General features: G+C 42.5%; 1 protein-coding gene and 1 non-coding gene across 2 annotated transcripts in view; one reads left to right on the forward strand and one right to left on the reverse strand.

The window, feature by feature from the left end:
• Nucleotides 1-24505, forward strand: part of APLN (apelin) — a 552821-nt gene that overhangs the window by 483216 nt on the left and 45100 nt on the right. The window lies entirely within an intron of this gene.
• Nucleotides 15230-15337, reverse strand: LOC126000362 (U6 spliceosomal RNA). Its single transcript, XR_007492705.1, has one exon. It is a non-coding gene; the product is annotated as a U6 spliceosomal RNA (small nuclear RNA).

A 24505-nucleotide genomic window follows, 5' to 3' on the forward strand; every position in this document is an offset into this window, starting at 1 on the left:
TTCTGGAATAATACACGATAAATTTATAATAATAAAACCTCCTCATTGGTGACTATAAAAAAAACAACAACAATAACAACAATTGGGAGCTGAAAGGATATAAAGCAATATGCATGATACTTCTTTAGTAACAATATTGCAAACCACAGTGTCTAAAAGGAAAAAAAAGAGAGAAAGAGAAGAAAAATGTCTGTCACAAAGGCAGGCAGACAGTGGGGAGAATAAGAGGAAAATGGGAGACAAGAAAAGCGCACTGGTGAAGGGTTTTGAACATTGTATGACTGAAAATTGTAAGCATCATTGTAACTTGTGTCTCATGATGATTCAGTTAAAGAATACACACACAGACATATATATATGTAAATATATATATGTAAATATATATATTGGATTTTGGGTTACACCTGGGGGCACTCAGGGGTTACTCCTTGCTCTGTGCTCAGAAGTCGCTCCTGGCAGGCTTGGGGGACCATATGGGATGCCAGGAATCGAACTTGTATCCGTCCTGGGTTGGCTGTGTGCAAGGCAAACGCCTTACCACTGTGCTATCGCTCCGGCCCTAATGAATTTGTTTATAAATAAGAAAAGATGACTCCTAGGGGGACTCACTCAGGGGACCACATGGGACTCAGGTGATTGAACTCAAGTCTGCTACATGCAAGGCAAGCATTTTACCCAATGTACCCAGTGACTCAGGCCCTTCATTTCTATTTTATTTCTACCACTGGCTTACTAGACATAATTAGGGTTTTTTTTTCAGTTGCTCTAAATAAGCATTTTTAACTCATCACAGTCTACCTTCAGATATCATTATATGACATTCCATACAGGTGAGATTCTTCAAATAGTATAATTTGATTTCCCGTCTAATCCTCTGTGTCATTATTATAACAGATTTTGCTTCTACATATATTATAATATCCAAAATACATTGTTCTTATTTTTAAATGAAAACAGGTTTATTTGGACATTCTGAGGAATGGAGAAAAGAGTATTATTTTTGTTTTAACTCATTAATTTTTAAAATAATTTAATGGGGGAATTCATAGAACATAAAATTAAACATTTCAATGTTCAAATTCGGTGTCATTTAAGAGTCATTTATTGTTTACAACAATCATTTTTAAAGGGTAAAACAAATATTTTTATATTTATCTGTATATTTTTTACCATTCTGGTACTTGCCACTACTCTCTGTAAGATTAACTGTACATCTGATAACCTACTCATTTATTATTATTATTATTATTATTATTATTATTATTATTGTTTAGGGGGTCACGCCTGGTGGGCTCAAGGCTTACTCCTAGTGAGGCACTGAAGACCATGTGGAGTGCTAAGGATCAAATTGAGGTTTGTTGCCTGCGAAGAAATGACCCTGTTTACTGTACTATCTTTAAGGCCGTTGGTAACATTCTACTTTAATATTAAAGAATTCCTATAGCGACTTTTGCAGTGTAGGTCTATATCTTATAGAAAATACCATTGTCTTTTGACTTAAAACGTTTCAATTGAGAAGTCTATGGTTATCTTGAGCTTGTTGCTGCTGAGTGTCACATCTTTTTTTTATAGAGCCCCTTTTTAATATTTTCTTTTCCTCTATATTTCTTAGCAGTTTACTTGTGATGTGCTTGGTTTGTTGTTGTTTTACATTTTTGTCCTCTTTGAGCTTTGTACAGCTTATCATGTTGAAGTTTTCATCAGACTTGCCAACTTTTCTGTCATTATATATCCAAATATTTGTTTCTGCTTCCAGTTCCTCCTGGAAGTCAAATTATACATATGTGATATTGAAGCACGGGTCACTGAGGCAATGTTCATTTTTTAAAACAACAGCTTTACTGGGATATCACCCCTGCACTGAACCAGCCATACATTTACAGTGTATAATTTAACACTTATGAAAATATTCATGGATACATGCAATCATTATCACAATCATTTCTGAACTTTTTTTGTGAAGGGTGCATACACAGTAACATTCAGGGATTACTCCTGTCTCTGTACTCAGGAATCACCCCTGTTGAGGCTTGGGGCATCATATGTGGTGTAGGGGATGAAACCAGGCCTGCTACAAGCAAGAAAGATACTTTACCTACTGTATATTGCTCTGATTCATTTTTGAACATTCTTATCACCTCCAAAGGGGCCCCATACCTTTTACTTATTCTTTCTCTCATTTCTAGGCATCTTTCTGTATTTCTGTCAAAATATCCCTTTGTGGATATTTCACTTAAATGGAATAGCAAATGATGTTTTCAAAATGGTTTCTTTCACTTGGTATAATGATTTCAAGTTTCCTCCATGTGGTCTTTCATTCCTTTTTTTTTTTTTATAAACAAACAATATTCCATTGTACTAATATACCACACTTTATTTACTTATTCACTTTGTTAATTTTCCACAATCACTTTTCTCTGTGATTAATTTTGGGTAGTTTATTCTAGATGACTTATTTTTTTCTTCTATATTATTGAACTTGCTGTGGTGCCTGCTAGTAATTTATTTCAAATATTTTATTTTCACCTCGAAAAGTTCTATTTTGTTACATATATGGTGTGTATGTATATATATCCTTTTTGTTTTCTTATAGCGTTGAGCATTTTTTATAGCTGTTGTAAAGGTCATGTTTTGTTCGAACATTTTGGTCATTTCTGACTTTATTTCTGTTTATTAACTTCCCCATTCCTGACTGTGGGAATAACAACTTTTCCTGCTTCCTTACTAATCTAGTACTTCTGAAAACTTAGATCTTAGATATTGTGAATAATTCATTATTGAATGTCTGTATTTAGTATCTTCCTGTACCTTTGTTCTGTATGGCAACTAAGTTACCTGAACTTTGCAGAAGTCTTTCTAAGTTTCATCAGAGCAGGTCTAGGGTAGCTGGCAGACTGCTAAGGTATAGCCTTGGGGCTTCTATTGAAAGTCTTAGGTTTTTTTCAAGATTTTCCTGCTCTGGCTGGTAATAAATATTTCCCAAATATGCAAAAGCTTTGGGGATTTCAGCTTATAGTTCCTTGGTAATTCTTTGATTTTGTGGAGTTTCCCCTATGTGTAGCCTCATAAGTCAATGCAATCTAGAGGATCTCTAAGTAGACCATGTGGAACTCTGCCTAAATTGATCCTTGCTTTCCAGAACTTGGTCTTACATATTCAGATCTTTCAGCACCCAAGCTATAATGACTTTTTTGGTGAAGTAAAAACATGCTTTATGAAGAAGGTAAGAATGGGAGAGGAAAAGAAAGGGGGAGAGAGTAACACACTCAAGAGTGAATGCGGGTTTCCCCAAAGGTGGAAAAAGCTCCTGCATGAAAGTAAGAAAGTCCACATCTCAAGAAGGAGATGTGGGCAGCATGCACATCCAGGAAGCATAAACATTGGTCCAAGGAGCACATGTAGCTGTAATGACCACTGTCCTCTCCTGGAGTGTCTCTTTCCCACACCACAATCCAGAAAGTGCTCCAGGAAGAAACCAAGACCCATCCTAAATTTTTGCCTCATTTGTTTCCTTTCTCTCAGGGATCATGGTCCTCTATGCTGACTAGTCTATATTTACAAACAGCTGTTTCATATATTTTGATTAATTTTCTACTGTGTTTTATTCAAATAGCAATAGACAAAGTTGAATACCATTTATTCCAACATAGTTAGAAGCAGGAGTCATAGTAGAGGTTTTTAAGCAAGGAGAGATATAATCGTATTTGTTTTTAAGGAAAAGTTTGTGGTTGCTCGGTGCTCTCTTGGCTGGATGAGAAGTAAATACCGGGGGAGAAAGACAAACTAGGAGGTTTTTGGCTGGATAAAAAGTAAATAGTGAGACAGAAAGACAAAGTAGGAGGTTACTTAAGTTGTCTATGAATGAACTGACAGTGGTGATAATTAAAAGAGTGGAAATGGAACAGAACAGCTATGAAGACATTTGAGAGTTGTTTAGGAGATAGAATTGATAAGATTGACTGATAGGTTTGAGAGGGGTGATGGGTTATGTAAAAGGCAGAGGGTTGAGGATGACCCTCTAACCTCAATATATTGGTGTGAACCAATAGAAAGATGATTGATAGTGATCTTGAGTGAAATGAGAAAACTGAGACAGAACTTCTTTTTTGCACTTTTGGGGGAGATGCCTGTGTCAATTATTTTATGAATAAGTGAAAGGGAGATGGTAAATTCAGTGGAGTCACCCAAATGGAGAAAGTTGTTGAATGTGTAGGTCAGAAGTCAGTAGAGACATGGGTTTGGGAAAATTAAGAGTGGCAGTTATAAAATGTACAGATGTGTGCACAAGGAAGAATGGCAACTGATGTCATGGGAGTGGATGAGGCTATTCAAGGAGGAATTATACAGTGAAAGAAGGTGGCCCAAGGTAGAATGAATATCTCCAATTACTATCGGAGTTAGATGCTGTAAGAATGGGCCACAGACTGAGAAAGTTGTGTGTGTGGAAATTTTGATAAATGGGAACCCTGTTGATCTTCATCCACAAGTGTTGGGGGCCACATTATGGAGGCACAGGCCCCAGAGATGGTAGGAAATTCTAGAAGAGGAACTGCAGGGACCCACATTAGGTTCTATTGTTTTCGTTTTTCTTTTGGTTCTTACCCTGCCCGCCCTGTCTCACCTCCAGGCACAAACAGAAACATTGTGACATAGAAAAGGAAAACTAGGGCAGACAAAGGCACAATAGAAATAGAAATAGTTTCTAGACCTTCAAACCTCAACTGGTACTTCTTGAGACAAGACTACATTTACCACTAGGTCTCCACTGGTGAACATCGTCGACTTGGCCCTGTGTCCTGCAGCTGGTCCCTGTGGGCTGACCACACTACAACCATCCCACACATCTTCACCCCCACCACTGGACCTAGGAACCATGCCAGAGCCTCCTCAGGCATTCATCTGTGTGGCCAGCCCAGGGAGCAGAGTAGGACTTCAGAACAACTGACATGGACAAAGCAGGAAGGGGATATTTCAGCACAGTGCTGGTAGGGAGGTCCAGAGCCCAGTCTCAGTTGCCTACCCCCAGTGGCTTCTTTATTGCTAGTCTAAAATCTCTTCTCTTTATCAAAACTTGTAAACCCACAATGGTATGTAAATTTTGAATTCATCTACTTGATGAATCCATCTACTTGAATTCATCTACTGTGGCCAGTTGTTCTCCAGTTGGATCGTGTCTATTTCCCAAATGGCCTGGCAGCTCCTTAAGGCCAATTAGATGCTGCCAGCCCCATTTGCTTGGGTTCTACTCAGAAAACCCACTTTGGAAAAGTGCCTTGGGGGCAGGTTGAGGGGGATCTGTCTTCATCACATGTACTGAAAACTTTGCTGTCAGCTTTGGTATGTGGCTTTGACTGACTATCCCTCCCATGGCTCGGTTGACACCAAAACCTGATAAGATTGACTTTTGATATAGTGAGTAGATCCCTTTAATTAAGACTCTCTAGGGGTCATGTAATAGGATCTGGTACCCCTCACAATGATGTAATTTGCATTCAACTTCTCCAAGGACATGACTCTGGGTAAAGTGAGCTCTAGCTAGACTTCTTGTGGGGTGAAAATGAATCAGTCTTTTGACTTGTTGGACATATGTGTGTGTGGGGGGGTATTTTTCAGGACTTTTACTTCAGGTAACTGGAGCTCCCCGAGCTGAGAGTTGGTGCAGATTCTTTTCAGAAGGAGAGATGAGCTGAGGACCTTCTCCTAGACCAGATGGAAAGAGCCTGATCCAGGCTTGGGAGAAAATATTTTGTTTATATTGGGTACCAAACCTTCTGGGATACAGAGGGAATATGTGTTTTTTGGGGGTAAGAGCACACTCAGAACAGTGCTCAGGGCTTACTCCTGGCTCTGCCTTCAGGAATCACTCCTGACAGTGCTCAGGAAACCACATGAAGTTTTGTGGATAGAACCCAGGTAGGTTGCATGCAAGGCAAATATCCTCCCTGCTGTACTATTACTCTGAGCTCTGCAGGAAGAATATGAAGTACCCCGCTTCTCATCCTGACCCCACCATATCTTTGCCTTTTGAGGAGCAGACATCAAGATGAAGTTATTTATGCAAGTGCTTTATTAGGGGAGACACCTGTAAGGACCTGCAAGAGGGCTCTGAGGAGCCGTCCAACTACAGAGCAGATCTGACTTCTGAATTAGGAGAGAGAAAAAGTAAAGTGGCTGCAGAGATGGCTCAAGGGCCTAGAATATATGCCTCTCCTGTGGTAATATCCAGGTTAATTCCTGGTACCATATTGCTCCCCAGGGCACTGCTGGACTGCAGCAAATTTCTGAGAAAGTCTTGGCCAGATGGATAGCAAATTCCTTAGCAAGGTTTTCCTGCTGCAGGAGTACTGTAACACTGCCTGGGACAGGTATTCCTGCCAGAACTAGTCATTGACTGGGAGCAGCTTGCGGGCAGCCATGACCTTGGAGACCTCCAAGTTGTGTCCTCCAGTTGGGTCTTCCAGTTGGATTCGTCTGTGATTTCTGCTCACTCAGGCAACATCTCTGCCTGAACTTAGTCATAGTCTCCAGTTCCCCACACCATATATCTCCACAGCCTCCTGGAGTCTCTTTACCTGCAAATTGCCTGGGACCAGGCCTCACCAATTTGCTTTGAAAATGATTGTTTTTCCCTTTCCTACTGAATTCCAGGTCAGACAATATGTCTGCAACTGTTCAAGCTTCACATTTAGATCATGATTCCCAGGACCCTGTCTTCCTAGAGAATCTGCTAGGTGCAGGCAAATTGTAGAGGACACTAGAGAAGGTCTGTGACCTCCATCAGGTAAGATAGTTGGTGCATGTAGTAGGGACATTAACAATAGCCCCTCATCAGAATGCTGCTGATTCTTCTATCCTTGCTCTACCAGTTTTGCTTAGTTGAAATGGAGATCACCTCTTCCTCCCCAGAGATTTTGAGGAAACATCAGTCCCCCTGCTTACCCCTGGCTCTGTGCTCAGGAAATACTCCTGGCAGTGCTCAGGAGACCACATACATTGCTGGGGGATTGAACAGAGGTCTGCCTTGTGCGAGGCAAGCACCTTAACCCTTGTGCAATCTCTCCAGTCCCTGCCAGTATGGTTTTGTATAGATGTCCAGATGATGGCGCTATTGAGTTCTCGACTGACCTGTGCTGCTTGTGGAGGAGAAAAGGGAAAAAATGCCCTGTTGGGCAGTAAGCAGCAAACTGGAGCCAGTGTGTGTGTGGGGTCATTAGTAGACAGGATCCTGGGAGAAAACATTTCATCAGAAGTGGGAGGGGGAGTGCCTGAGCACAGATGAATGGATAAAGAAACTGTGGTACATTTTCACAGTGGAACACTACACAGCTGTTAGGAAGAATGAAGTCATGAAATTTGCTTATACCTGGAGAGGCATAAAGACTGTTAGGCTGAATGAAATGAACCAGACATAGACTAATAATATTCACTTACAGGATATAAAAACATAGTATGAAAATAATACCCAAAAACAATAGAAATGGGGGAGCGCAGTTAGTACAGAGAAACAACCACTAGGACAATAATAGTTGGAAATGATCACTCTGGACAAGAACTGAGTGCTGAAAGGAGGTAAGGTGATATGTATGATATTCCTTCAGTAATAGTATTATTACAAACCAGAGTGCCTAAAAGAAAAAAGGATAGTGATAAATAGAGAGAGGAAAAGTGTCTGCAGGTTTGATGGGAGGCACGATTACAGGCACAGGGGGGAAACTGGGGAAATTGGTGGTGGGAAATGAACACTGAGGAATGGGTAATGGAAGCACTGTATGACTGAAACTCCACTGTCAACAACTTTTTAACTCTGCATCTCACTGTGATTCAATTAAAAATTTAAAGAAAAAAAGAGGGGGATGTTCTAACCCCAGCCTGGCTTCTGGCTCCTGCCACCAAGTAAAGATCTGCACCAATATTGTGTTTCCAGGAACTTATCTAAAACCTGGGGCACAGTGAATAGACAACACTTGGTTCAGAGGTCCTCAAACTTTTTAAACAGGGGGCCAGTTCACTGTCCCTCAGACCATTGGAGGGTCTGACTATAGTAAAAACAAAACTTATGAACGAATTCTTATGCACACTGCATATATCTTATTTTGCAATGAAGAAACAAAACAGATACAAATACAATATGTGGCCCGCGGGCCATAGTTTGAGGATGCCAGACTTGGTTGATTATCCTTCCAACACCCCCTTTGCCCTGCATGCCAATGCTGGGTTTCTGAAAGCTGGAACTTGTCCAGTTCACTGTGATGTTCTAATTCCCAGCCTGATGAGGAGTCACAGCCCCTTAGACAGCAGATGGGAAGCCAGAATGTTCTCTGAAGTCGTTAGCCATAAGGAGCCATTTAAAGAAAGCCAGGAACTGGGGCCGGAAAGATAGCATGGAGGTAAGGCATTTACCTTTCATGCAGAAGGTCATCGGTTCGAATCCCGGCGTCCCATATGGTCCCCCGTGCATGCCAGGAGCAATTTCTGAGCACGGAGCCAGGAAAAACCCCTGAGCATTGCCGGGTGTGACCCAAAAACCAAAAAAAAAAACCAAAAAAAAGAAAGCCAGGAACAAGAACATAGCTGGCTTCAGCTAGCTGGAGAAGACCATGTCGTTGAGGGGGACATTGGAATGGTTGGGGTGACAAAAGCTCACTGGAGCCAGCTGCTGCACATTTCCTTTCTGGGCTCCTTATTTATGGGGAACACATGTTCTGACCCAAAACTTAAGACACATGATCTGATCCAGGGCCTCAATGTGGGAAAGAAGATGTGACTTAAAAAGGCCAATGGGACGCTTCCGTATCTTCTGCTGGAACTGCCCAGAGGGTAACCATCTTCTTCCCTGGAGTCTGAAGGCTCTTTTTGGCTCCTTTATTGGAAGTTGGCATCGCCTGCATCCATGGAGGAAGGAGGAAGACTTCGTGAATTTCAAAAGAAAGCAACATAGTTACCCTGTCATTCTGAGCAACCCCTTATGCTTCAGGAAGCCCCATCTTTACTATGGCATCACTTCTTCCAAGTGCTTCTGTCTACTCCAATCAAAACCAATGTCTCCTTTGTTTAATTATTGCTTCTTTTTTCTTTTTCTTTTTCTTTTCTTTTCCATTTGTTCATATGTGTGCATGTGTGTGCGTGTGTGTGCATGTACTTTTGGGACACACCCAGTAATGCTTAAGAATTTCTCTGACAATGCTTGGGAGACCATATGAGATGCTGGGGATTTGACCTGGGTTAGCATCATGCAAGGCAAGCTGTACTATTGCTGTGACCTCTTAATTGTTAAGTTTCTAGAGGCCGTTGTTACACTCATCTGTTTCCGCTGAAAGATTCAACTTTGTCTCTCCCTATTAAGTTCTGTTCAATGCAACTTTAATGATAAATGTGTACTAATGCTGTCCCGCAATGCCATATTGCCTCCAATTCCTGTCTTATGACTTTTAAAAACCATTCTCCTCCCTGGTTGTATAGCCCACCACTCAGTGAAGTCAGTGTACATCAGCTGACTGACATGGGAACAAGGAAGTCACCTCATCCTTCCATCTACCCAAGTCACCGAATTAATGAACTCTGTTACCACCTGCCTTGGGGGACTGTGTGATCAGTTCTCCTAGTTCTGATCATGCTGTCATGATAATGAATGAATGAGAGAAACACACAGAGAAAGACGTTTTGTGGAAATAAAACTGGTTTAGATAACAAAGAATAGCTGCATGCATGAGACCTGGGCTCAATTCCTGGCATTACAAAAACAAACAGAGTCAGAGAGACAGTACAGGGGTTATAGCACTTACTGACTCTGGCTCAATGCCCAGCACTCCTTAGGTTCCCTTCCATACTGCCAGGAGCAATTCCTGAACACAGAGTGTGGAGTAAGCGCTACGTTCCTCCAAGTGTAGTCCACAAACCAACCAATTTATCAACAAACACCAAAAAGCAAAAAGAGCATAGCTTATATTAAATAATGGCTTTAATAAACATTTTGATCATCTTGCCATTATTTTAATGACTGGAAGGGGGAAACTAAGAGAAAACCAAGCAGGGTTTAGAAGTTGGACTTCAGAGACCATATTGATGTCATGTTCTGCTGACTCGTATTTTCCCCAGGGTCCAGTTTGTTGCCGGAATCCCCGGGGGGTCAACTGGGTACCAGAAATCTTGGCATGCCTGATGCAAATTGTTCCCAGCCTGCTTTGCCCACAACACCCTTCTTCTTGGAATTCCTTGGGGGCCCTATGAACAGGAGCCCACTATCTAGTGTAGATACTGTCTTTTTTTTTTTTTTTTTTTTTTTTTTTTTTGGTTTTTGGGTCACACCCGGCAGTGCTCAGGGGTTATTCCTGGCTCCAGGCTCAGAAATTGCTCCTGGCAGGCACGGGAGGACCATATATGGGACGCCGGGATTCGAACCGATGACCTCCTGCATGAGAGGCAAACGCCTTACCTCCATGCTATCTCTCCGGCCCCTTGTCTTGACAGACTCACCCTACAATTGACAGGAGTGGGGCCACTCAGTCCAAGCCCCTGCCACATCCCTGTCTCCCTTGGCTCTGCTGTTCTCCGCAGCCCTCCCACCTCCTGATAACTGTGGGAAAATCTGGCAGCAGGCACAGGCCATTTGCTGGGTTCTGTCCAGGCTGTATTTCACTTGGCTATGTCCTCACCATATTTCTAACCTCCCCAGAATCTCTAGAGACTCCATCTCAGTCTTGGCGGATTCTGAACAGTCCGGTTTGAGCTCATCTGTGGATTTCATTAGTGCGCTGTTTACTGGCATCTTACACAATTTTCAATGAGCTGTTCCTGAGCCTGAGGCTGGGATGGGTGGTTGGTTAGAGCCTGGTGCTCATGAAGCCGAGAGTGCAGACCTAGGACTCATTTGATTCAGTCCGTTGTACTAAGTTCATAGCCACAGACTGAGGCTGGGCTGTCTGCTACTCATCTTCCCTGGATTCTCTGCACCAGGTTACAAGGTCCTTAAAGGTTTTGATATGGCTGGATAATTGAGGACTGAGCCACATAATTGGCTTAATTGTCTGGACATCTCTCTTATCCAATCAATCACAGGAACTCTGAGTCTAGGGTGCTGTATTTAGTTTGCAACCTTTGTGAATGTTTAGTCCTAGTTTAACTCTATTATGAATCAATCATCATCATTATTTTCTGTGGCCTCCTCTGGCTACAGAAGGACAGAACATAGGGAAGATTGTGGAGGCTGAAAGACATGGCACCAAGGGCCTGCCAGCCATGTCCTTACACTCACTGTTAGTGTTAGGAAGCTGTACTGTATAATAAGGGGGAGTTGGGGCCACATGTGTGGCCACATAACAACATAACAAGTACCATGCTGTGTTTTTGAGATGCATCGTCTATACCATAGACTCCGTTGTCTTGATATTTGAAGGTAGTGTTTTGGGGAAGTAATTAGGTCATCCGTGTGTGGCCTTTCCCATGGGATTAGTGCCCTTTTAAGAAGGTTCAAGATCTCTCTCACTCTTTCTCCACCCTCCTCTCCGTGTTTCTCTCTCTCTCTCTTCTCTTAGCCATGTGAAGATACAATAAGAAGATGATCATCTGCAAACCAGGGACAGTCTTAATCAAAAACAGGACCATAATGGAACCCTGACCTTAGACTTTGAGCCTCCAAAATTGTGAGATAAATATGCTGTAGTTTGCATCTATCTATGTCATCCCCAACAAACAGAGGTAGTAATTTTCACAAAGGAATTGGTTCCTACAGACTAGAGAGATAATACAGTGGAGAAGGTACTTGCCTTGTACATTATGACCCAGGTTTGGTGCCCAGCATCTCTGAGCACTTCCCAGATTAATTACTATTGTAGAGCCAGGAGTGACACCTAAGAATTGGCAGTGTGAACCCCAAACCAAAAAAAAGTTAGTTCCCTGCTAGACATTGGAAAGGTCAATTATTTTTCTGGACAAATAAAATTAGGAGGGTAGGGTGGCACAAAACACCTTTGTTCAAAACCAAGAGTAGGAGGAATGCAGCAATTCTAGCATAGATGCTTGGCTTGTGCCTGGCACGGACCTGGCTATCATATGTTGGGTGACTACACTTCCTCCATCCTGGAAAATCATCTGTCCTTAAGATTTCTGATCTGGAGTGTGGGTAGGTTTTTGGGAGAGAATTGGACACACAGGATCATGTAGAATGTTGGACTCTGTACTAAAAAATCACTCCTGGAAGACTCAGGGGATCATAAGGATGCAGGGAATCAAACCTGGGTCCATTCTGGGTCAGCCACATGCAAGGCAAACACCCTACCACTGTGCTACAGTTCTGGCCCTCTAGAATCTGTATTTTTATAATTGGCCCAGTACTCTTTGATTCCATCCACATTCTTCTCAAACCACACTGATCTGTTTCCTCTTCAGGATCCACCGACACTTTTAGTCAGAACCATGAGCTGTTGGACTGGTAAAATAAACCAAAGGCTGGAAAGATTGTTCTCACTCTTTGATCCTCTCCCAAGAGGCTTTTCCAGGATTGGTTTACTCAACTCTGGGCCTGTACACATACCAGTGGTCCTGTCTGAGTGATGTGCAGGGAAATCTATGCTGTAAAGAATAGCCACTACTCCTCCTTTGAGGAGTTTTGCAGGAGGCTGCAAAGAAAGAAAAAAAGACCTCAAACATAGCAAAAGGGAGGATATTACTTTATCTTGAAATAAATGAGTTCCTGAAATACGTGCAGGAATCAAATTCTTTATGTGATGCAACGGCTAAAGAAACACAGTTGAAACAATCTCATGGTGAAAAAAATATAAAGTAATGACACAAAACAATTGCATTTCCTGCTTTCTCTCCGTGATACCTTTGGTTTGTCATAGTATGGATCTATTTATCTACTAATGATCTACAAGATATCCTTTCCTCTCCTACTCTCTCCTCTCCTTTTTTCCTTCCTTCCTTCCTTTTTCCTTCTTTCTCTTGCTCTTTTCTTTCTTTATCTCTCCTTTCTCTCTTCTTCCTTTCTTCCTTCCTTCCTTCCTTCCTTCCTTCCTTCCTTCCTTCCTTCCTTCCTTCCTTCCTTCCTTCCTTCCTTCCTTCCTTCCTTCCTTCCTTTCTTTCTTTCTTTCTTTCTTTCTTTCTTTCTTTCTTTCTTTCTTTCTTTTCTTTCTTTCTCTCTTTTCTTTTCTTTTCTTTCTTGGCCACACCCAGTTATGTTCAGGAATCACTCCTGGCAGGGCTATGGGGACCATATACAGATCAAACTGCTATGCTTTTTATGTGCAAGGCAATTGCTCTACCCATTGTACTATTGCTCTAGCCCCTTTTAACTGCCTTTTCAAAGGAAAAAGTGACCTTCTGTATTCTGCTAAGACTAGAGCTAAGAAAAGAGCTGGGTGCAAATAAGGCATTTTTTCTCACTCTTCATTTCTCATAGACTGTGAGAGGAGGCCAATTTAGAAATATATTCAAATATAATTGGGACTACTACCTAATCTTTCCTTTGGAATCCACAGAAGTTGGTGAATCAAACACACCATGTTTGGATCCAATTCCTGAAGAATCTTCGGCAAGTGAATTTTGCTTCTGAGGGCTTTACTAGTCCTTGGTTTTCTGGGTTGTGAAATGGGACAGTCACAACAACTATGGCACTGAGTTATGATGCTCAAAACACCTGTCTGTACACTTGGCTAGCCACAGATTCTCTGGTGGCAGGTGTCTGCCAGCGCTGGAAGGGACTCATAATCCTCACTACTTTACTTGCTTGGGTAGCTCATGAACTCCAAACATCCCCGTAGAAATGCAGGCAAACTAAAAAGCTGCCTACAGTGGATGGAGATGATCTCCTGCCTTTCTCTCCTTTGTCAAGCTGAGGTCACTGGTAGCTGCAGGGGAAGGCTGCTTCCAGCCAACCAGGACTAATGGAAGCAGGCTTTCACCCTGCACCCAGGGAATTGGGTGTGACCTTGCACTTTGCGATTTCATCCAAGCAGGACAGCATCTGTAGATGCTAAACTTCACCCCTGTCCAACACTCCAGGGGAACAAACCTGAGGTAAACCACCAGTTTCTCTGCCAGGCCCCAATGCCACACCCTTCCCTCCTGCGTTCTAAGACTCTTCATGTCTTTCCCTTTCTGGCTTTCTGGAGTACTTCCCCGCTCAAACCCTGGCTAGTCCTTGCTTCTCAGTCTGCTTTTGTGGTATGTGTGGGAAACCCCAACGAAATCACATTTTCTATCTTCTACATTAACACCAGAGCCAGGTGGCCAGGGAAACAAGAGCGTGAGAACAGTTAATCACAAAAGATGTGGAAGAAGCCGACCTACCGGACATCTGTTTTCAAAGCATTTTCTTTTACCTACATCCTTGTTATTCAAAGCCTGGCCCAGCAGCCTGGGCATCACCTGGGAGCTTGTGAGAAATGCAAAGGCACCCCAGGCAGGCTGAATCTGAATCTACATTTTAACAAGCTCCCCAGGTGGTTGGGGGCTGTGCATTAGGGTTTCAGATGTACCCCTCCCCTCCCTACACTATCTTCCTGGACTCTCAGGAAGGTCCCAGAGGAGGAAGTATTTCCTTTTGTAGTGGGTGGAATAATAGCACCCCTTTGCTCCGCCCACCCCACAGTATGCAAGTTCACCCAGAACTTCAGAATGTGGCTTCATTTGGTCTTTGTAGATAGAATTAATTTTGTTCGAAGGGTGCAAAGCAGTCCTAAGACCAATGATGAGTGTCCTTAGCAGAGATACAGAAGACAAAAGCATGGAACATAGATGGAAGTGATGAGGCCATAAGCCAAGGAACACCAGGAGTCACCAGGAACCTGAAGGGGCAAGGAGCCCCTGCTGGAGTCTTGGGAGAAAGGGAGGGAGGACTTGTTGCACCATGATTGTAGTCTTCAAGCCTTCAAATATGATAGAATAATCCCTATGCATTATAAAAAAACTTTTAGAAAACACACATGGCATTGTTCAGAGCTTACTTCTGCCTCCCATGGATCACTACATTCAGGGATCAGAGGCCATTGAAATGTCAGGGATCAAAGTCAATGTTTGCAAGGCAAGTGCACATCTTACCCACTGTACTCTCCAATAGTACTGGCCCAATAATTCCTCTGTTTTAAACTATTTTATTTAGTTTGAAGCTACATTTGGTGGTTCTCAGGGCTTTGTGCTCAGGGATCACTTCTGGCAGGGCTTGAAAACCCCTATGCAGTGCTAGAGATTAAACTCAGGTTAGTTGCATGCAAGGCAAATGACCCTATGGTATCTTCAACTCCATTTCTTCATGATTTTGTGTGTCATCCTTGCACATGGGGCCATGTTAATCTTCTCTGTATTGTTCCAATTTTAGTATATGTGCTGCCGAAGTGAGCATCAGCTCCATTTCTGTCATTTTTTTCCCCACCAACAAGTTGGTGATACTTTGCTTGGGCAGAAATGAAAACTTCACTATTCCTAAATTCACACACAGGCAAAGCCAAACCAAGGCTAGCTTCTTGCTGTATCTTGAGGTGGGCACCAGGCACCAGGGGTTACCCAGTAGCTTCTCCGGTGCCCTTTTCTTAGTCCTTCCCTACTTCTTAGGGAAGGCAGGAATAGGGACTCCTTGTCAAGTGTGACATGAATCCTGGGAAACGGGTGGTGGTGACTGTGGCGACTAGGTAAGTTTTAAGCACTTTGAAAGAATAGCCCGAACAACAGATGAGGGAACTCTCTGGCCATGAGAGGTTAGCTGAGTTCTTGGGTTGCGAAACACAAGCGAACTGAACCAAGATGGAGAAAGCAAACTGGACAGATGTTTTGAGGGAAGCAACAATGGGGGTGTGAGGGTGGGAGGTTTGTGTGTCCTCTAGCTCAGCTGGGGCTAGGAACGGGATGCTGATATCAGAACATTGCCTTCAGTTGTCGTAACAGAAATGTCATGCGCTCTACCAGTATGGAATAGTGCTGGCAACAGTGCAGAACAGTGCAAGGGGGGGCTTTTTATGTTCTGAGGCAACGCTCAGGGGTTACTCCTGACTCTGCACTCAGAAATAGCTCCTGCCAGGCTCAGGAGGCCAGATAGGATGCTGAGGATTGAAGCCAGGTCTGTCCAGGGGAAACACCTCACCACTGTGCTATCACTCTGGGGGCACTTTTTTTTTGGGGGGGGGCACACCCGGCCGATGCTCAGGGGTTACTCCTGGCTGTCTGCTCAGAAATAGCTCCTGGCAGGCAAGGGGGACCATATGGGACACCGGGATTCGAACCAAGCACCTTTGGTCCTGGATTGGCTGCTTGCAAGGCAAACGCTGCTGTGCTATCTCTCCGGGCCCTCTAGGGGCACTTTTAAAAGATGACTGTGATTTAGAGTTTTGGGGGGGCTACTTCAAATGGGGATGAGTTTAAGATACAACAATGAGACTATTTACCATTCACTGAATATTGTGATGGAACAGTCTGGGCCTAGAAGTGTACAGTCTGCTTACAGTTGGAAAACACATAAATGTCGAGTTATTATGAATATCCAAATGTTCCAGAAGAGTACAGAATGCAGGATGATAAAAGCATTTAGCCAGATAGCTGGTCCTTCCTGGGATAAGGGCAGGCTGACTGGCTCTAGAAACAACAGTATCTTATCATCTTGAAGCTAATTTATGTTTTTCCTTTCTTCCTTTCCTGTCTTTGCCCCTTCCCTTAGTTATTGCAGCATGCCAGGAGTCTCCAACTTGGTGGTGCTGCGGAGCAAAGTGACAGAGTCAGGAGTAGCACTGAGACAGGGAAAGACACACTGAGGATCACATTTACAACTTCACAAAGGCAAGAGAGCCACTCTACCACAGGGCCACATCCCCCAGCCTCTTAGCCAATTTATTAGCGAGGAAAAGTGTTTTCCAGGAGACCAATACATCTCTGAAAGGTGTTCAGCAGATTCAAAGGCCCTGGGGTACATTTGAAGACCAGGGATAGGAGTTGCATTGAGGTATGTGGTGGGATTAGAGTCTGCATTATAATGACTAGGAGGTAGAAGATCATGAGTCGCTCTGAGGACCCTAGAAAATGACCCAATGGTTTCAGAGACTGGTCCAATAAATACAAGGTCATGAGTGAATCCAAACCCTAATATCACAACATGCCCAGAAGAGATCAGGAAAACCCTGATGTTTGTAATCCCCTTAATGCACTTGCCCAGCAAATGCAAGGCTGTAAATTCAGTCCCTGTGCTGGCCACAAATCCCCAGGTTGATCCTGACAGCTCTACCAGAGCTGTTGGTAGTGATTCCCAGCAAGAAAGAGCTAGAAATATGCCTCAGTGGCCTAGAAGCTCTCAGGGCCAGTGTGATGTTCTGAGCTTCATTCCTGGTTGTCACACATACAAGAAAACCCTCTTGCCTAGGGTCTCTAGGGAGGACTGGGGGTGAGGGGAAGGTGGGTATAGGAAGCTAAGTCTGGGAGGAATGGTAGCCAGCCTGTTTAACTTCATACCACTGTACTAAAGCACCATCAAGTTAATGATTTCAAACAGCACAGATGTATCGTCTTAATGTTCTGGAGGTCAGGCATCTAAAATGTATCTCCTGGCTGAAATCAAGATGTTAGTTGGGTACGTTCCTTCTGGGGGCTCTGAGGGAGAATCACTTTTCTTGCCTTTTCTGGTTTCTCTGAGTTGCCCAAATTCCTTAGCTCTCAACACTTTCCTCTCTTTGAAGCCAGGGTGTTTGTTCAAATTTTTCTCATGCCCCATCAATTTTAAGCCTCTTGCTTCCCTCTTTCACTTATAATGACCCTCATGATTTTTTTGGGGGGGGATTAACACCACAATCTGAAAAGTTCCCAAATCTTCCTGTTTTATTATTTTTTCTTATTTCATTCTATTCTATTTTGTATTTTGGGGGCCACACCCAGCAGTGTGGGAGCAAGCCTGGGGCTCTCACACGCAAAGCATACATTCCAGTTCTTCAAGTTATCTTCCCAGCTTCCCCAATTTATATTTCAATAAAAACAATTTTGGGGGCCCGGAGAGATAGCACAGCGGCGTTTGCCTTGCAAGCAGCCGATCCAGGACCAAAGGTGGTTGGTTCGAATCCCGGTGTCCCATATGGTCCCCCGTGCCTGCCAGGAGCTATTTCTGAGCAGACAGCCAGGAGTAACCCCTGAGCATTGCCGGGTGTGACCCAAAAACCAAAACCAAAACAAAACAAAACAAAACAAAAAACCCCCACAATTTTGGGGCCTGAGAGATAACACAGCAGTAGGGTGCTTGCCTTGCACACGCCAACCCTGAATGGAGGACCCTGGTTCGATTCCTGGAATCCCATACGGTCCCCGGAGCCTGCCAGGGATGACTTCTGAGCTCAGAGATGGGAGTAACCCCTGAGCACCACCAGGAGTGACCCAAGCACCAAAACAAAAAACCACAACTTCCCCCCAACCCCCCCCAATTTTCCTCTCTGGATCCTGGGATGAGTTATAGTCAGGATCGCCTCAGTGTATGTATATGAGGCCCAGACATTAAATTTAGAACCTCACAATGGCTCTCAGTGCTCTCTGAGCCACTAACAAACTTCCAGGACTATTGATGATTTCTAATGGCTGGGTAGTCAGGATTGCCTCAACACATGTATGGCATGACCTGGTGCTTACCAGGTGGTAAGCATTGTAAACCAGTGAGTCATCTTCTGGGCCCCCACCTTGTTTCATTTAGTTATTTGGTATTATTTTCCACACTCAGTGGTGCTCAGTGGCTGCTTTTGGCACTGTCTCTGTGATCACTGGCAATATTGGGCTACCAATGGAGGTACTGGAGATCCAACCTGGGTCAGCTGCATGCAAGTGCTTTATCTCCTGTGCTCTCTACAGTGCACCTCTTCCTGATTTATTTTTTATTAGTGATTGCTTGGTTTTGGGTGTACACCTGGCAGTGCTCAAGGTTCACTACTGGTGAGTCACAGAACCATGTGTGTTGCTGGGGGTCAAACTCAGGTTGGCCAGGTGAAAGGCCAATACCTCTTAAAACCCTATTTCATCTCCCATCACCCCCACTTTAAAGTCAGCCCATAAGTAACTATAATTTCTCTCTTGCCATCTAACATTACACATTCAAAGGTTATATTTTGTTTCTTTGGAGGGGCACCCCAAAGCAATGCTTAGGAACTAACTCCCCTGTACCTCACCAGTGATTCTCTGCTAGCATGGCAGTAGTTCAATGCAAGCACCAGAGCATGCGGTGCTGCTTAGACCCTGCAAGCTACCTTAACAGTGATGGGGATCCCAGGAACACACCCAGCAGTACTGTGCAGGCAGGGGGCCAATAGGTTACACCCAATTCTACAGGACCATGTGTTTCTCAAAATCAAACCTGGGTCAGGCTAATTTGTATTCACTTTTACTATGCTTATCTCCTGGCTCCAACAGTTATTGGCTTCATATTGTATTGTATTGTATCTGCTCATCACTAATTTCTAGTTACATATATCACCTCATTTACTCCCTATTCCTAAGATCCTTATACTAAAATGGTATTCTTAGTGCCTTCCTACTAAAGCTCATACAGGTGATTTGCCAGAAGTCATAGAGCTGAACATTGGCAGCTCTAGAGCCAAAATCCAATGACTTGCTGGTGTCTCCTATGATCTAAGCCCCTGTCCCATCCTGTCTCTCTAGATGTAATTTATGATAATATATAATATATAATAATGAAACACAATAGAAAGCATAGGAGTGCCAACTTCTAAGAGCTGGCTGGGTTTTAATGTAGTTGATTTTCTTCTCAGGAAACCAAGAGGGGAAGTAATTTACTCAAGGCCACATAGCTCATGAGTAGATAAGTTAAAAAAAACTTTCTAGCTATTCTAGTTTTCTTAATATGGTATAGACTGTGATATTTTGAGGGAGGAAACATATTCAGTAGTACTCAGAGCTTAAGCCTAGTTCTATGCTCAGGAATCACACTCCTGGCCATAATGGTTACTGAACCCATGGTTGGCCTCATGCAGGACAGATGCCTTGCTCACTGTACTATTTATCTGGTCTCTATGTATTGCAGGACTGAGGGTTTCCTCATCACTGACTGAGATGAGCATCTGATGGAAACTTGGAGCTGGGGCATAGGTATATGCCCCATATACTTAGCCTATACATAGGCTATGGTGAAAGTGCATTACAAGTAATTTTGATGGTGGTGGTAGTGCCAGAGGTATTTGAGTTTTTGCATTGTTGTGGATTATACCAAGTGTGTATACCAAGTAGATATACCAACTGGGATTGAGATCCAGAGCCTCATACATGCTAAACACATGAATTAACAGTGAAGTAAAGTCCCAATCCCAAGCAATTTTTTAAATTGATCATAAAATGCAGAATTTTGAGTGATTTACTTGCATGAGTTAATTAGGGCAGTTCTGACTATAAATCATTACTCTGCCATTATCATTATTCTTCCTTTGGTTCAAGGTTTTTATAAAAATGGATTTATTAAGGCATAATTTATCTATATTAAAACTCATTCTCTTATGAAGTTAGAGTGATAATAAAGGAGATAAAACTTGCATGCAGTTGCCTGATTCAAATCCTTGATACCGCAATGGTCCCCTGATTGCTGTAAGAGGTCACTCCTGGGGACAGAGCCAGGAATAGATCCCTGAACAATATTGGGTATATCCCCCCAAAAACCAAATTCACCCTCTTACATGTAAATATACAGTGAATGAGGTATTTTTTGAAGTTTATAGAAAACTTCAATGAAAGTTTGATTGAAAAGTTGAAGAGCATGGGGCTGAAGAGATAATACATGGGTAAGGCAATTTCCTTGCAAGCATCCAACCTAGGTTTGATCCCTGCCATTCTAAATGGTCCTCCAAACAGTACTAGAAGGGATTCCTGAGTATTGGACCAGGAGTAAACCTTGAACACTACTGGGTATTGACAAAAGCAAACAGCTTGTTTAATTTTTGCCCCATTTATTTTTTTTTCTTTCCTTCAAACAGAACCACATAATTTGAACCATCTTGTCTGCCTCACAAACTGAGGGGGAAATAATGGAGGGTACCAAGACAGACAGTCATATGAACATTAAGTAGAAATAAAAAAAAAGATCAGATTTAAACACCAAATCTAAAGCCAACGACAAAAGAATCAACACCCAATCTACAACATGCTAGACAGAGGGGACCACTTATACTAGCAATCCGGGGGTTAAAGGAGGAGGATATGGGATGCATGCTGGGAACAGGGGTGGAGGGAAAACAACATTGGTGGTGGGACTGATTCAATGTCACTATTTAGCTAAAAATTACTGTGAAAGATTTGTAATCGACTTTGGTCAAAATAAAATAAAAATAAAATAGATTAGAAAATTACCTACCCAAGGGCACAAAAACTTTTCAGAAAGGGCATCTGTACTTCTATGTTCAACGCAACACTATTCACAATGGCCAAAATCTGGAAGCAACACAATTGTCTAAAGCAAATGAGTGGATTAAAAAATGTATATATGTATATATACACAATGGGATACTATTTGGTAATAAAAAAGAGAAAAAGTAAAAACAAACAAACAAAAACAGACAAACAAAAAGTAGAAGAGAGAGAAACTCCCCAGCTGGGAAAAAACTTAATGTAGAACTAAGTTCAATAAATGGGTTTTAACAAATATATACAGTCATGTAACCACCATCACATAGGACAGAAGGAAACCTTGTGATAACCCTTACAAATATAAAAAATACAAAATGTTCTTTGAAGGTTACCAACCAGGGACAGGAGCTTCAGGGAATAGGAGAGGATACGACACTGGGACAATGGTAGGGGGGTATGAAGAGTATCATGGAGAATGTAGTGTTGCAATGATTATTCAAGAAACCCTACCATACATAGTATTGTAGGCCACAGTGCCAAAATAAAATGAAATTTGAAAACTTTTCTCTGTAATTCTGATTTTAAGTGTTTCTTTTCAAATTATTGTAGACTCATCAAGAGGTCTTTTTTCTAAACACTGGACTGAGGGTCCATGCACTCTTAGCAAACTGTCCCCAATATGACTTACATAATGAGCACAACATCGCACAACATCAAACAACATCAACATCACATCATAAGCACATCAAAAGCACAACATCAAGATCATTGAAATGACCTCAGTTCTCTAGCATCTGCTGAACTACAGACCTTATTTATATTTCAAGAGTTCTTTCATATACTTATTTGTGTTTGCATGTTTGTGTGCATATTCTATGTAATCCTATCACTTGTGTAGTTCTTCATAATTAGCACTGTAAAGAAACTCCCTCATGCTGTTCTTTTAGTTACATCTACCATTCCCCGGCCATCCATCAATCACCTCTTCTCCATAACCATCCATCATCCCTGGCAACCACTAATCATAGGCTTTCTTGCTTAATTGTCTTTAATTAGATAATAAATTGATAAATGGATTCCTAGCAGAAATATAAAAATCATGCAGATATTTGAAGAACTCCTTGATACTCCTCATCTTAGTTTCTTTATGAAGGTAATCACTTGGAAGACTTTGCATAGCCTAAGCTTGATTTTGTTTTGTTTTTAGTTTTTGGGCCACACTTGGTGGCACTCAGGGGTTACTCCTGGCTCTGTACATAGAAGAGAATAACTCTTGGTAGACGTGGAGGACCATAAAGGTTGTCGGGTATAGAACCAAGCTGGTCATGTGCAAGGGAAAAACCCTATGCGCTGTAGACTTTGCATAGCCTACATTTTTGTTTATTGCAAATGTGTAGTGCAATGGTTCATTCCATTTTACTTTATTTTTCTTTAGGAGACACAACACTTCTTGGCATTTGGGAGGCACTCCTAGCTTGGTACGTGGGTGCCAATCCTGTTGGTGCTCAGAAGACCATGTGTGACAAGGCTTGAATACTTAGCTCACTGCATTTAAGCATGTGAATGCATTCTGGCCCTTTGAGCTATCACCCTGACCCTATGAGGGTCAAAGTTTTTATTGGTGGGGGAACTATATCCCATGGTGCCTTTTTTTGGAGGGGGGACTACATCCAGTGTTGCTCATGGGTTACTCTTGATTTATCACTCAGAAATTATTCTTGGCAGTGCTCAGAGGACCATATGGAATGCATGGAATTAAATCTGGTGCAAGGCAAACTATATATCCCATATGATGGCCAGTTTTTTAAAATTAAATCATTGTGAGATATGGAGTTAAAAGTTATTGAATTTCAGTCATACAATGTTCCAACACCACCCCTTCACCAGTGTTAATTTCCTGTCACCAATTTCCCCTGTTAATCTTCCATCATCTCCCTATCTCCCTTCCTCCAAACCCCCAACTTGCCTCTATGGCAGACATTTTTGTCTTTTCCCCTCTTAACAACTGCATAATATTCCATTTTTAGATAATCCACTGTTTATTCAATCATCTGTTTTGGGGTTATTTACAGATGCTGCCTATTTTGAATAGTGCAGCAATGAACATAGAAGTGCAGAAGGCTTTTCTGTATTTTTTGCCTCCTGGGGTATATTTTCAGGAGCTGTATTGTTGAGTCAAAAGAAAATTCACTTTCTAGTTTTTTTTGAGGAAAGTCTATATTGTTTTTAAATAGTTGGACCACTAGGGGGAGGGGGTGAGAAATTCCTCCCTATGCATCCAAAAACTACAGAGGCAGAGCTGGGCTCAGAACACTCTGCATGCCAGGATTTCTGGGTGTGTTTGACTGGTATGTTGGGGGCTCTGGGCAGGACAGCTAGCCACAGGCCCCCTGGGCTGACCACTTAGTCCAGAGGACTGAGATCCCCCCACACCAGGCGGGTCTTCAGGGCCACGCCTGGTTAATCGGGCCATGGGGGGAAGGGGTGAGAAATTCCTCCCTATACATCCAAAAACTACAGAATCGTGCGGGGGCTCGTGCCCCCCGAGCGCACTTTAAGCATTAAGAGTATTCCTTATCTTTATGTTATGTTTTGCGTATCCAGAATGTTTATTTTGTATTCTGCCCTATCCCACAACCCTACAAAGCTCTTTTTTACTCCTTAACTCTCTAACCCCCCCAAACGTCACTAACCTACATTACTCTTTTTAAGTTCAGTACTGTATAATCCTAATCACAGACCAAAGCCGTGCATTGTGTGCAACAACCCCGAACTGTTTCAAGATACATAAAATGGACACGTATTTCTTTAGAATATTTTGTGTTTTTTCTCTGATAGCTATAATTCTTACTAAATGTTGTCTTATACAGTGATGATTCTAACCACTTTTTATCTTCTCTTTTTGAGCTGTTTAACAAGGAATTTTGGTGAAAGAGTCCCCCAGTTTAATGCTTATGATTGAACCGTATCATGGGAATCAGTTGGACTTGTTCTTATGGCCCCCATATGCGCCAATAACACCACTTGGCATTGCTCCTTTTTTGCATAGGCACATTAAAATGGGAAAATACTATAATACAAATAAGATCCTATCTAATAGAGATTGGAACACACAAATCTTGTAGTGCAAAGGGACCTTACACCCTGAATATTGACATAACGACCTGGCACAGACCTCAGAAGAAAGGGCATTTTCCATTCACCCCTG

Source organism: Suncus etruscus, chromosome X (assembly GCF_024139225.1).
Source record: "Suncus etruscus isolate mSunEtr1 chromosome X, mSunEtr1.pri.cur, whole genome shotgun sequence".
Lineage (NCBI taxonomy): Eukaryota > Metazoa > Chordata > Mammalia > Eulipotyphla > Soricidae > Suncus > Suncus etruscus.